The sequence below is a fragment of the Amaranthus tricolor genome, chromosome 3 (genome assembly GCF_026212465.1).
Source record: "Amaranthus tricolor cultivar Red isolate AtriRed21 chromosome 3, ASM2621246v1, whole genome shotgun sequence".
Lineage (NCBI taxonomy): Eukaryota > Viridiplantae > Streptophyta > Magnoliopsida > Caryophyllales > Amaranthaceae > Amaranthus > Amaranthus tricolor.
The window spans coordinates 7,478,440-7,490,387 of NC_080049.1; positions in this window are offsets into that span (position 1 = coordinate 7,478,440).

The following is an 11,948-nucleotide window of genomic DNA, read 5'->3' on the forward strand; positions in this document are numbered from 1 at the left end:
AGCGGCTGATAGGCATTAGTGTCACAGAATAGTGATTTGATTTTGCCCACACCCTTCGAATTCACAGATAGAATCACAGGTTCATAGTCACAGTAGCTTTCTGGTTCTGCCTTCTCTTTAATATCATCTAGATAGACAATTTCTCTCTCTTCAATTTTGTCTGGGCTCTCTGTTGACTCCCTTGAAGATACAGCCTTTATGGACTCCATCTCGTAGCACCAATCACTGGCCTTCGTTGATGGGTAGCCTTGGTTAGACTTCTTCGGGATTTTCCACGATGCCGTTTTATTTCTGCAATCTTCGTGTTCACGTCGGATTTCATACTGTGTTTCATGGATATTGTAAACCTAAAACAAGAAATTAACCAGAAAGCGTGGTCATCATCTTAGTTTTTAATCTCTAATGAATTAGACGAATAATGTTAGGCTCTTTTTCTCTTCTCGGAATAGTTGAGTTATTTGTATGGCCAAAACTTACATGTTCATCGTCGAGGGTGAGAGTCTGAAGTGCCAACTTCTTATGTACTTCATTGATTAACTCAATCTTCAACGCATTAGGTTGCTTCACTATTGATTTCCCAATTTTCGGAAATTGGCCTTCTTCCTTTAAGTTGTAATTTTCTTGTATAAAGTCCCGTACCTTGTAATGAACAGTAACCGTAAGAATCTAGGGTAAGCCACAGGGAGGAGGGGTGTGTTGAAGCAGTAGACTGTTGAGTTCACCTGGATTTCTATTTTACCTGTTGATAAGTTCTTGGAGGATACCTAATAATAGAGTATTCTTTAGCAATATCGTTGATCAGTTCAAGCTTCGCATCTTCTGATATTTTACCGACAGACAATGTTCTCTGAAGCTCTGATCTTACGAGATTTTTCGACAGTGAGTTCACATTGACAGCATCAAACTCATTGCCATACCAGTCTTTGATTAAGCATCGAAGTTTATTCAGTTCCGGCAGTTCGCCGCATCTTGCAGCAGCGTATATCAGACTAGAAACTGCTATCTTTGCTTCCATTGGCATATCCCTGCAGAACGAAAACAAGTACCCGGGTGAAAAATAAGACAGAGCCTAGAAAATTACCAATCTCTACATTCAAGTATAAAAACAGAAGAAATGCCTGAATGTAGTAATGCAGGGCAGGTAATTGGAGATGCATTCACATATTTCAGTGATTAGTTCATAGGCATCTGCTCTGCATTTATCCCTGTAGAGTTGTTCAACCTACAACACAAGCATTAACAGAATTTTTAAAAATTTTCTAAAACATCATAGCATGTAAAAGTTGGAGTATTTGGTAAGGGTTAATCGTAATCAGCCTCTTTAATGAAACGAGTGCAAGGTTGTGGTCATTCGGCCCTTCTTAATCTCCTAATTAATGATTATTTAATGATACTAGGGATAATGAAAGGTTAACAAGACGTTTAAAATGTCGTACCAAAACAGATGCTCTCCGATGATCTCCAATCTGGAGGAGCTTAGCGATGTCCTGACGGGTCTGTACGACAATGGTAGTTTTCCTGGCTTGTAGAAACTTGAGGCGATATCCAACTTGTTTGATGAGCTTCTTACTGAATCCAGGATGTACCATTTACACAAACCATTATAAGTTTCAAGCATAAATAACACAATCCCTCATTCATTCTATACTAGTAATACTGCTATATACATTAGAGCACATAGTTCATAATTTGAAAAATGAATTATGCTCTTGCTCGAAATTAGAATATCTTATGAATTATGCTATCGATATTTTGATGATTAACGTAATAGGAATATGAATATGATAATTATAAATTCAAAGAAAACATGAATATGATAATTATTTTCCAATGAAAAATACAAATGATAATTAATCGTCTAAAAATACGTTATAGTTGCTAATTTTAGAGAACATTACAAATTATATTTAATTAAATTAACTCGATATATAGGTGAAAAAAACCGAGACATAAATAATATCTTCCAAAAAGATATCATATGATAAATTTGCGGGTCTTGATTTGAGTTACACAAGCTTATTAAAAAAAATCAAAATGCTAGAGATTATGCCAAATTTCAGTAACAAAAAACACGAACATGAGAAAAAGTAAAATGGTTAATAATTTTTCATGATAAGAAAAATTAATTTTTAATTACAAGGTGAAGAAAAAAATTACGAGAGGAAATATTAATGATAAATTTGAGTGAATAAACTATGCTTGTGAATACTTGTTGCTGATGGGGGGTTTCAACCCTAGATTAAAGAGAAGTATGAGCGTTAGGTTTATAACAAGTGATAACTAATCTAGTAAAACCGAGTTCTATCCCAATTACCATGATCAAGTTCATGAACCATTGGTGATGCAAGAATATTCTCTTATCTTGCAATCAAAAATTGAAAATCACTACTAATATTAAATTATAAATTAAATTTGGAGAAAATAATAGATGTATTTGTCCATACCATTTAGACATTTTCCTCCAAGATCCAGGATGTTGAAACGGTAAGCAACCAGAAATACAAAAACCCATTTCTAAGAATAATGAAATGCCATATTATTCATATTTATCCTATCCTATCATATATCATTCATCAAGTATGTATCAGTAAAAATAATGAGCTTATTATGGTAAGAGGACTTTTCATGTATCTCCTTATTAAAGCTCCTTTATTAATTTTATGGTAATAATGCATGACACCCTTTAGACTTTAACGTGTATTAAACGTGGGTAATAAAGGTGGCAAATGATACGTTTGGCTTTATTTATATATATATATATATATATATATATATATATATACATATATATATATATATACATATATATATATAAATATATATATATATATAAATATATATATATATATATATATACATATATATATATATATATATATATATGGGAGAGATTCAATGAGAAGGGTGTTGAAAATAAAAAGGGTAAATTCTTGATTTCACTAAAATAAAAAAATTTATAGTCATGATTAAGCCAAAAACACATAATTGTAAAAGTCACTATGTTACATAGAAAAGATACTATAACAAAAATTTATAGAATGTTTTTAATTTATAACATAGTATCCTTTTCTGTATATATAGTGACAAAACAAAAATCCTTCTCATCCTTCTTATTTTAAAATTCTTATATATATATATATATATATATATATATATATATATATATATATATATATATATATATATATATATATATATATATATATATATATATATCAAATAAGAAGAATTTTAAAATAAGAAGGGTGAGAAGGATTTTTGTTTGATTTTGTTTGGTTACTATATATACAAAAAATGATACTATGTTATAAATTAAGAACATTTTAAAAATTATTTCATAGTTACCTTTCTGTCTAACATAGTTACTTTTATAATAATGAGTTTTTGGCTCAATCGTGACCATAGATTTTTTTTATTTTAGTGAAATCAAGGGTGTAGAGTCCTTCTTACCCTTCTCATTTTCAACCCCTTCTAAAAGGATTCCTCATATATATATATATATATATATGTATATATATATATATATATGTATATATATATATGTATATATATATATATGTGTATATATATACATATATATATATATATATATATATATATATATATATATATACATATATATATATACATATATATATATACATATATATATATACATATATATACATATATATACATATATATATATATATATATATATATATATATATATATATATATATATATATATATATATATATATATATATATATATATATATATATATATATATATAATATTGTTTTCAATGATATATTTTAACACTTCCATATTTAGGTCACATTTTCAAATCAATGTTAAAGATAAACATGAACTAAGTCCTAATCATAGAGAGTTACTATTACAACTATTTCTAAAAAAAATGTAAGTTTAAATAACTACTTCGTCTGTTTTTTTTGTTTTTCTCGTGTTCTTTTTGCACAATTTTCAAAGTAAATTTTGAGTCATAATATCTCTATATATATGCATTATTAAATAAAAAAAATTATTAAAAAATGTATAATAAAAAAGTATACATTAAGATGAACTTAGCGAGATCTCACATGGATATTTTTTATCTACTTATATATATAAAAAAACGTTAATCAAATTTCTCTAGAGGAATATTCTATAAGGAAGCACATAAGAGAAAAAAGAGAGTATAAAATAACTTAGTAAATTTAACAACTAAAGAATTGTCTATTATTACAACTTAGAAAACTTATTAACCCAAATTCAAAACCTTATAAAAGTTAAACAACTAAAATGTTCGAATTGGAATATGATTACTAATAAAACTAAATTTTAAGTGAGCCTCACTTTAGAATCCTCAATGAATCATTAACCTGCAAAATAAAAATGCAGGAAAGGCAAGAGAAAAACTCTCAAAATCAAAAAAATAAAGTAATTTGAACTTTATTTTGTAAAATACTTAAATTTAAAATATTTAAAATAATAATATATAGTTGAGTTTAAAATCAATTTCTAAGATAAAAAAAGTATCACATAAGTCAATTAATTAAATGATATTTAATGACAATTATATTTTCCAATTAATAATTTAGGGAAACGAGAAGGCCAGTAGATCGAGGCTTTACCTCAATACATGGAGGTCATCACCTCAAATAATCAAGGTCAGCAGAGTAGTCTCAACTCTCTAAGTTACTCTAGTGTCTACTACTTTAATGACAACAAATTGAAGAAGACCAAATATCATTTGTATAAAGTATTAGAAAAGAACTATTAATTAGGACTTGTTTTCTTCGTCTGATCTGATTGGATCTGATCTAAATTTACTAAGGTCTGATCTGATCTGATCTGGTCTGGTCTGATTCAGTCTGATCTGATCTGAATCTTTTTGATCTGATCTGATCTGGTCTGGTCTGATCTGATCTGGTTTGGTTTGATCTGATATGATCTGATCTGGTCTGATCTTATTTGATTTGGTTTGTTTGAGTTTGTTATTAATAATAGTAGTTAAGGTATTATTATTATTATTATTATTATTATTATTATTATTATTATTATTATTATTATTATTATTATTATTATTATTATTATTATTATTTATTTTTACTATTATTATTATTTTTAGTATTATTATTATTATTATTATTATTATTATTATTATGATGATTATTATTATTTATTTTTACTATTATTATTATTATTATTATTATTATTATTATTATTATTATTATTATTTTTATTATATTATTATTATTATTATTATTATTATTATTATTATTATTATTATTATTATTATTATTATTATTATTATTATTATTATTTTATTATTATTATTATTATTATTATTATTATTATTATTATTATTATTATTATTATTATTATTATTATTATTATTATTTATTTTTACTATTATTATTCTTATGTCTTATTATTAATATTACATACTACATAGTTTCTCCATCTAATAATAATATACATTACATTCTACAAATTAAACATCAAAAACTACGATGTTTCTACTTCTCTTTGAATTGATGCCCAAATATCGTTGGCTATATTTAGTTGGATTCTATCCATTTCATTCTTGCGCTCTGTGTTAAACATGTTGGTATCACTTCTTGGTTCAATGTTAACCCCACTTGATATTTGGATACCTAATTGATGTAGGCGAATAAAATTATGAAGCGTAAATGTTGACGCCATAATAGCCAACTGATATTTGATCTCCATACTAGGCATATTTTTCAATATCTTCCATTGATTTTTTAGTATTCCAAAGCATCTCTCAATTGTCGTACGCAAGGATGAGTGTCTGTAATTAAAGTGTTCAAGCATCCCTGTAGGAGGTGGACCAACACGAAACTGAGGCATATTTTAAATTGTGCTTTCAAGTCATCATACTTATTTCTAGCTTGTTTATCATTAAAATTTTTTCCGGTTGCTACATTTAAACCTTGAACAATTTTTGCCCAATTTGTTTTGCGTCCAGTTGATCCTGCTTTTAATTGGATACAAATCTCCAAGAATTTTTTAGTATCTTGCTCACTCCATGAGAGTCTCTCTTTGGGAGCCATATACTTTGCTCACCACAAACACAAAATGAGCTAGATTAATTTTATTTAAAAAAAAAAAGAACACAAACTAATAAATCATGTACATTGAAATATTAAGCACAATAGGACCTAAAATCTCAAACTTTATCCCTAGGAATCACCCAAGACTACAAAAATATATCTCTAAGAAGCACAATAGGACCTGTGTTGTTCATAGCACATCATAACCCATCTCAGATTGATATAATAAAAAAAAATTACAAAAATTTACAAAAGATCTACAAAAAAAATACATAAATATATACACACATATCACTATCATCCAAAATGTGAACACAAAGCATGACATCAAGAACGCAAAGATATATTGTATAATAAAAAATCTACAAATATATATATATATATATATATATATATATATATATATATATATATATATATATATATATATATATATATATATATATATATATATATATATATATATATATATATATATATATATATATATATATATATATATATATATATATATATATATATATATATATATATGCACACACACATATCATAAAAACTTACAATATTTTGTTGTATTCTTGTGAACTGATTTCTTTATTTCTTTCTCTTGATCCACCGGTGAAGAGCTTGGAATTACAGGAAATGCATATTTACTTGATACATGTTTATGTAGTTATATAAAATGTTAGGTAATAGAAATGAGAAAAGGTGAAGTATTTACTGATGGCTCTTTAACACAACAGGAAAATATTAGATACATCATTAATTGCTAGAAGCTAATAGAAATAAGAAAAGGTAGTTGTAAGTCAACGTACAATGACATCAATGTTTATACTCCTGGTTCTTAAAATCTCATTTCCAAAGTTTATACTTCTGGTTCTTAGACAATGACATTATACAAGTAATTAATTTAATGTAATATGTGTCTAATTATACTCCTGGTGGACCTCTTTCTTAACCTCATTAAAGTATATGTGTCGATGATTAATAATAATAATAATAATAATAATAATAATAATAATATTATTATTATTATTATTATTATTATTATTATTATTATTATTATTATTATTATTATTATAATCATAATAATAATAATAATAATAATAATAATAATAATAATAATAATAATAATAATAATAATAATGGTATGGTTTGATCTGATCTGATCTGATCTGTTCTGGTCTGATCTGATCTGATCTAGTCTGGTTTGATCTGAAACTTTCTGATCTGATCTGGTCTGATCTGATCTGATCTGATCTGGTCTGATCTGATCTGATTCCAATAAGAATAAGTAATAAGTCAAAAAAATAAGTTGAAGAGAACACCTTCTTAATAGCTATAATAATCAAACAGAATAACAGGTTCAACACCTCTATACTTAGATTACAACAAATTAATTCCCTCATGTTTCATTTAAGTAATTTAATATATTAAAATAATTAACCGATGAACATACAATTATGTGATCAAGTATACATTGCATAATACATGTTTATAATCAGATTTTTTTTCAACGACTATATCTCTAAGTATTTAAGTATAATCTCGTTTGTGAAATCATCATTTTAACATCATTCAGAGGTAATAGAACTAATATCATAAATATTTCTTCTCAAGGTAATCACGTTTTAATAAATAATAATAATAATAATAATAATAATGATAATAATAATAATAATAATAATAATAATAATAATAATAATAATAATAATTCATATTTGTTCATATTAGTTCATTTTTTAATTTTGAACTATAATAAAATAGATTTATTCGACTTCATCTTTTAATTGATTAAAAAGAATATTTTTAATTATTATTTATTAATTGTGAATCAGTTCGTATATGAATTTTCATAATTGTGATGATGATATATTTTTACTTATTTTTTTATGTACGTAATAGATAGAACATAATATTTTTTTTAATGATTAAGACGAATTTATTAACAAAAATACCCAAATAAGCTTCGGGAAATTTTAATTTCTAAAATAAAAAAGTATTTATTAGGAAAATTAACTAACGTTTAATGACTTAATGTCCACTTAAATTTTGTGTGTCTAGTCGTGCACACTATATTATAATTATTGCAATTATACGTGTTTAAAATTAATCAACATTGTATTTAATACAAGTATTATGGCCTAACTTAATGGTTAACAATTCTATCTTCCACATGATAGGCTTGTGTTAAAATCCTTTTATAGACAAATTTTAATTTTTTAGTGGGCCCTGCGCTTAGGCCTAACTTGCCCTGCCTACGGCTGGCTCTGGTGTCTTTGAATGGTGGGGTATAAAATGTGCTTTGCACAGCGATTTGAAGTGTGTAATTTCGGTTAGACGGGGTTGTTTACAAGGAAAGCTTTTGTCAAATTAGTTATTTTTTTTGGCTTATCAACCCACTTTTTTTCTAATAAACAACCAATACTCAATACCTAAATTTACCAAACATCTCCATAAATAATTGGCTTTTTCAGCTAATATGAAAGCCAACAAAAATAATCAAGGTTTCCAGCTGGTCGAACAAGGCAATTAAAAAGGCCAATAGCCAACAGCAAACAACCAACAGCCAAACACCCCCTAACTCATAAATCTTTTAAGTATATGGTTGTGTTTTTATTTGGTTATTGTTTGATGCAGTTGTAGTTTATTTGTATAGTTGGTGGAGCTGCCTTCTAATTGTTGTGCTTCTGAGTTCTGACTAGTTACTTCAGCTGTTGCTCTTATGGATCACTAGTTGCTACTGCTGCCTACTTGATTGTTATGTATTGGTTGATGATTGCGAGGATAGAGGTCTGTGTACTGGTTTGGCTATGTTACTGCGGGCTGGGCTGCTGCTTGGATGGTGTGTGATAAGGCTAACCTAGCTAGTGTTTACTTACTGCTACTAATGTCTGATTGATGGCAGGGTCTGTGCACTGGTTTGGGTATGCTGTTGCGGGGCTGTGTTGCTGCTTGGAGTGACGTGTTGGCTTCGTCTGCTATGTGTATTTACGAATTACACTGTTGTAATATGTAAAAGTAGTGTTCTCGGCTTGTTTTTGCGATTTACACTATTGTAACATGTAAAAGTAGCGTTCTCTGCTTGTTTTTGCGAATTACAGCCACCAAAGTATTAAAGTTTGCAGGTTTAGGCCAAAACACAAAATTCCGACCATTTTGATGGTCAGAATTTTAGGTTAAGTGGTAGTAGTTATGTGTTTTTGGTTTGAACCTGTAATCTTTAATACTTTAGGGTCAGGTAGAAGATTGCCTGGTGTTGGTAAGGAAATTGAATTTACCATCGAGGCTTCTGTAGATTTTAGGGTCAGGTAGAGGATTGCCTTCAAGAGCAGAAAGTTTAAGGTTAGAGGGTAAGGGTGTTAAAACTGATCTGATATTATTAAGCTTGTTGTTTGTGAGTAGCTCTTTGGTAAACTTTTCTTGAGTGAGAATGAAACCTTGATCACTATAACTGGCTTCCATGCCAAGAAAAAAATGTAGGGACCTAAGGTCTTTAATGCTGAAGGTGGTATGTAGGTGAGCTTTGATAGACTTGGAGATTAGTACCAGTAATAATTATATCATCAACATACACAACCATAAGGGTGATATGTGCACTTGACTTATTTATGAATAAGGAATAATCATGTTTAGATTGCTTGAAATTCTGCTGTTGAAGAGTGTAAACCAATTTAGCAAACCATTTTCCAGAAGCCTGTTTTAGACCATATAGAGATTTATTTAACTTGCACACTTTCTTGCCTTGTACATGTAAACCCTTAGGAATCTTCATGAACACTTCTTCATGTAGGTCATCATGAAGGAAAGCGTTGTTAACATCCAATTGGTAAATAGGGCACTTATGATGAGCTACCACATCAAGCATACATCGGATGGTTGTCATTTTGACAACAAGGAAAAGTTCTCCTCAAAATCAATTCCATACTTTTGATTGTAACTTTTGGTTACAAGTCTAGCCTTGTATCTCTCTAAGCTACCATCAACTTTTTTATTCTTGGCAAGTTCAACAAGAGTCCAAGTGTTGTTTTGTTATAGTGCTTAAAGCTCTTTGTTCATGGCTTTAATCCAGTGAGGATAAGAACCTGCTTCTGCATAGGATTTTGGTTCAACATATTGCTGGTGATTTTGGGAGATAGATTTGTGAGAAACAGAAAGGGCTTGAGAAGATATAACGTTACACCATTGAGTGGAAGTGACATGGTTACACTGATAAGCTTGAAGGTGTGAGGGTTGTTTAGTATTTCTTTGGGATCTGCGGAGATAAGGTGGTGGTGGTGGGGAGACAGGTGAAGGTAAAATAAGGGAAAAAGTAGGAGAAGAAACAGAAGAATCATGAGGAGATGTGTTTAGAGGAATAGCAGTAGGGATAGTAGAATGGGTAGGATGCAGGGTATTAGAAAAAGGGAAATGAGGGTCAAGATGATCATCTGTGTAAGTAGGAGGAGTAGAAGTAGGAAGGAAAAATTGTGGTAGAGGGGTAAGGGTACTGTGACTAAGATAATGAAAAGGAAAGTGCCTTTCAAAGAAAAGGACATCCCTGGATACGGTGACAATCTTGGTATCAAGATTATAAAGTTTGTAGCCTTTTTGTTAAGGGGAATAGCCTATGAAAACATGAAGAGTGGCTCTAGGTGCAAATTTGTACATACCTTGTTCGAGTGTAGAAACATATGTCAAGAAACCAAAGGTCCTAAGGATGGAATAATCAGGTTTTTTGTGATACAGTTGCTCATAAGGTGTGAGACCATTGAGGGTAAGAGTAGGAGTTCTGTTAATGAGGAAAGTAGCACACTGCAAACAATCACCCCAAAAGGAATGAGAGAGTTTAAATTGGAAAGATAAAGCCCTAGCAACCTCAAGAAGATGTTTGTGCTTCCTCTCAACGATCCCATTTTGTTGGGGAATGTCTCTACAATTGGTTTGAAAGAGGATGCCATGTTGTTTGTAAAAGAGAAAGGCATCTCCCTCAGTAATCTCCTTAGCATTATCACTTCGAATAGTTTTAACTTCGTGGTCAAATTGATTTTCAACAAGCATTACAAATTGTTTAAGAAGGGTAGGGTATTCACTCTTATGTTTAATGAGAAAAATCCAGGTTAAGCGAGTGAAATCATCAACTATAGTGATGAAGCCAGTGTGAAGTTGTCTAGTTTTCAACCTATAAGGCCCCCATATATCAATGCGCAAATGTTCCAAGGGTTTTGAACTCCTAGTGATACTGCGAGGGAAGGGTAGTCTCGTTTTTTTGGCCATCAGGCAGATAGTGCAAAAAAAAGAATCAGAATCATGCAACAAAGAGGGAAACAATCTTTTTATTTGAGACATGGGCATATGCCCCAATCTAAGATGCCACAATTTTGTATTACAAACAATTTTATTTTGGTATACAAATGTCAATCTTTTGAGGAATCTTGCAATCTTGTAAAGTAGAAGTATGCTCAATCTTTTGTGAGGTAACACCACTCTTGCATTAATGTGATATAAGTCATGAGTACTCCTACATAGAAGCCATAGAGTCGAGGTCAAGTGGTTCTGAATAAAACAACTAGTGGGTGTAAATAGAATTTTACAAGATAAGTCCTGGTACAATTAACTAATAGAGATCAAATTGAATTGAAACTCAGGAACATATAACACTTCTCTTAATTTATCTTATCTGTGACTAAGAGAGGTATATGAGAGGCTTTATGTTTGTCAAAAGAAGACTTTCTGTCAGCATTGAAAGCAAGGGACTCATAATGAGATTCATTCAGTTTCCTGAGTGTTTGATGCCTCTGTTCTTGATCAAGAATTTGATAGGTTAGGTAATAGTAGATAGTTCAGGCATCATCAAGATGGTACTACGCACTTGAGTATATTTGGAGTCAAGCTTCATTAAGAAAT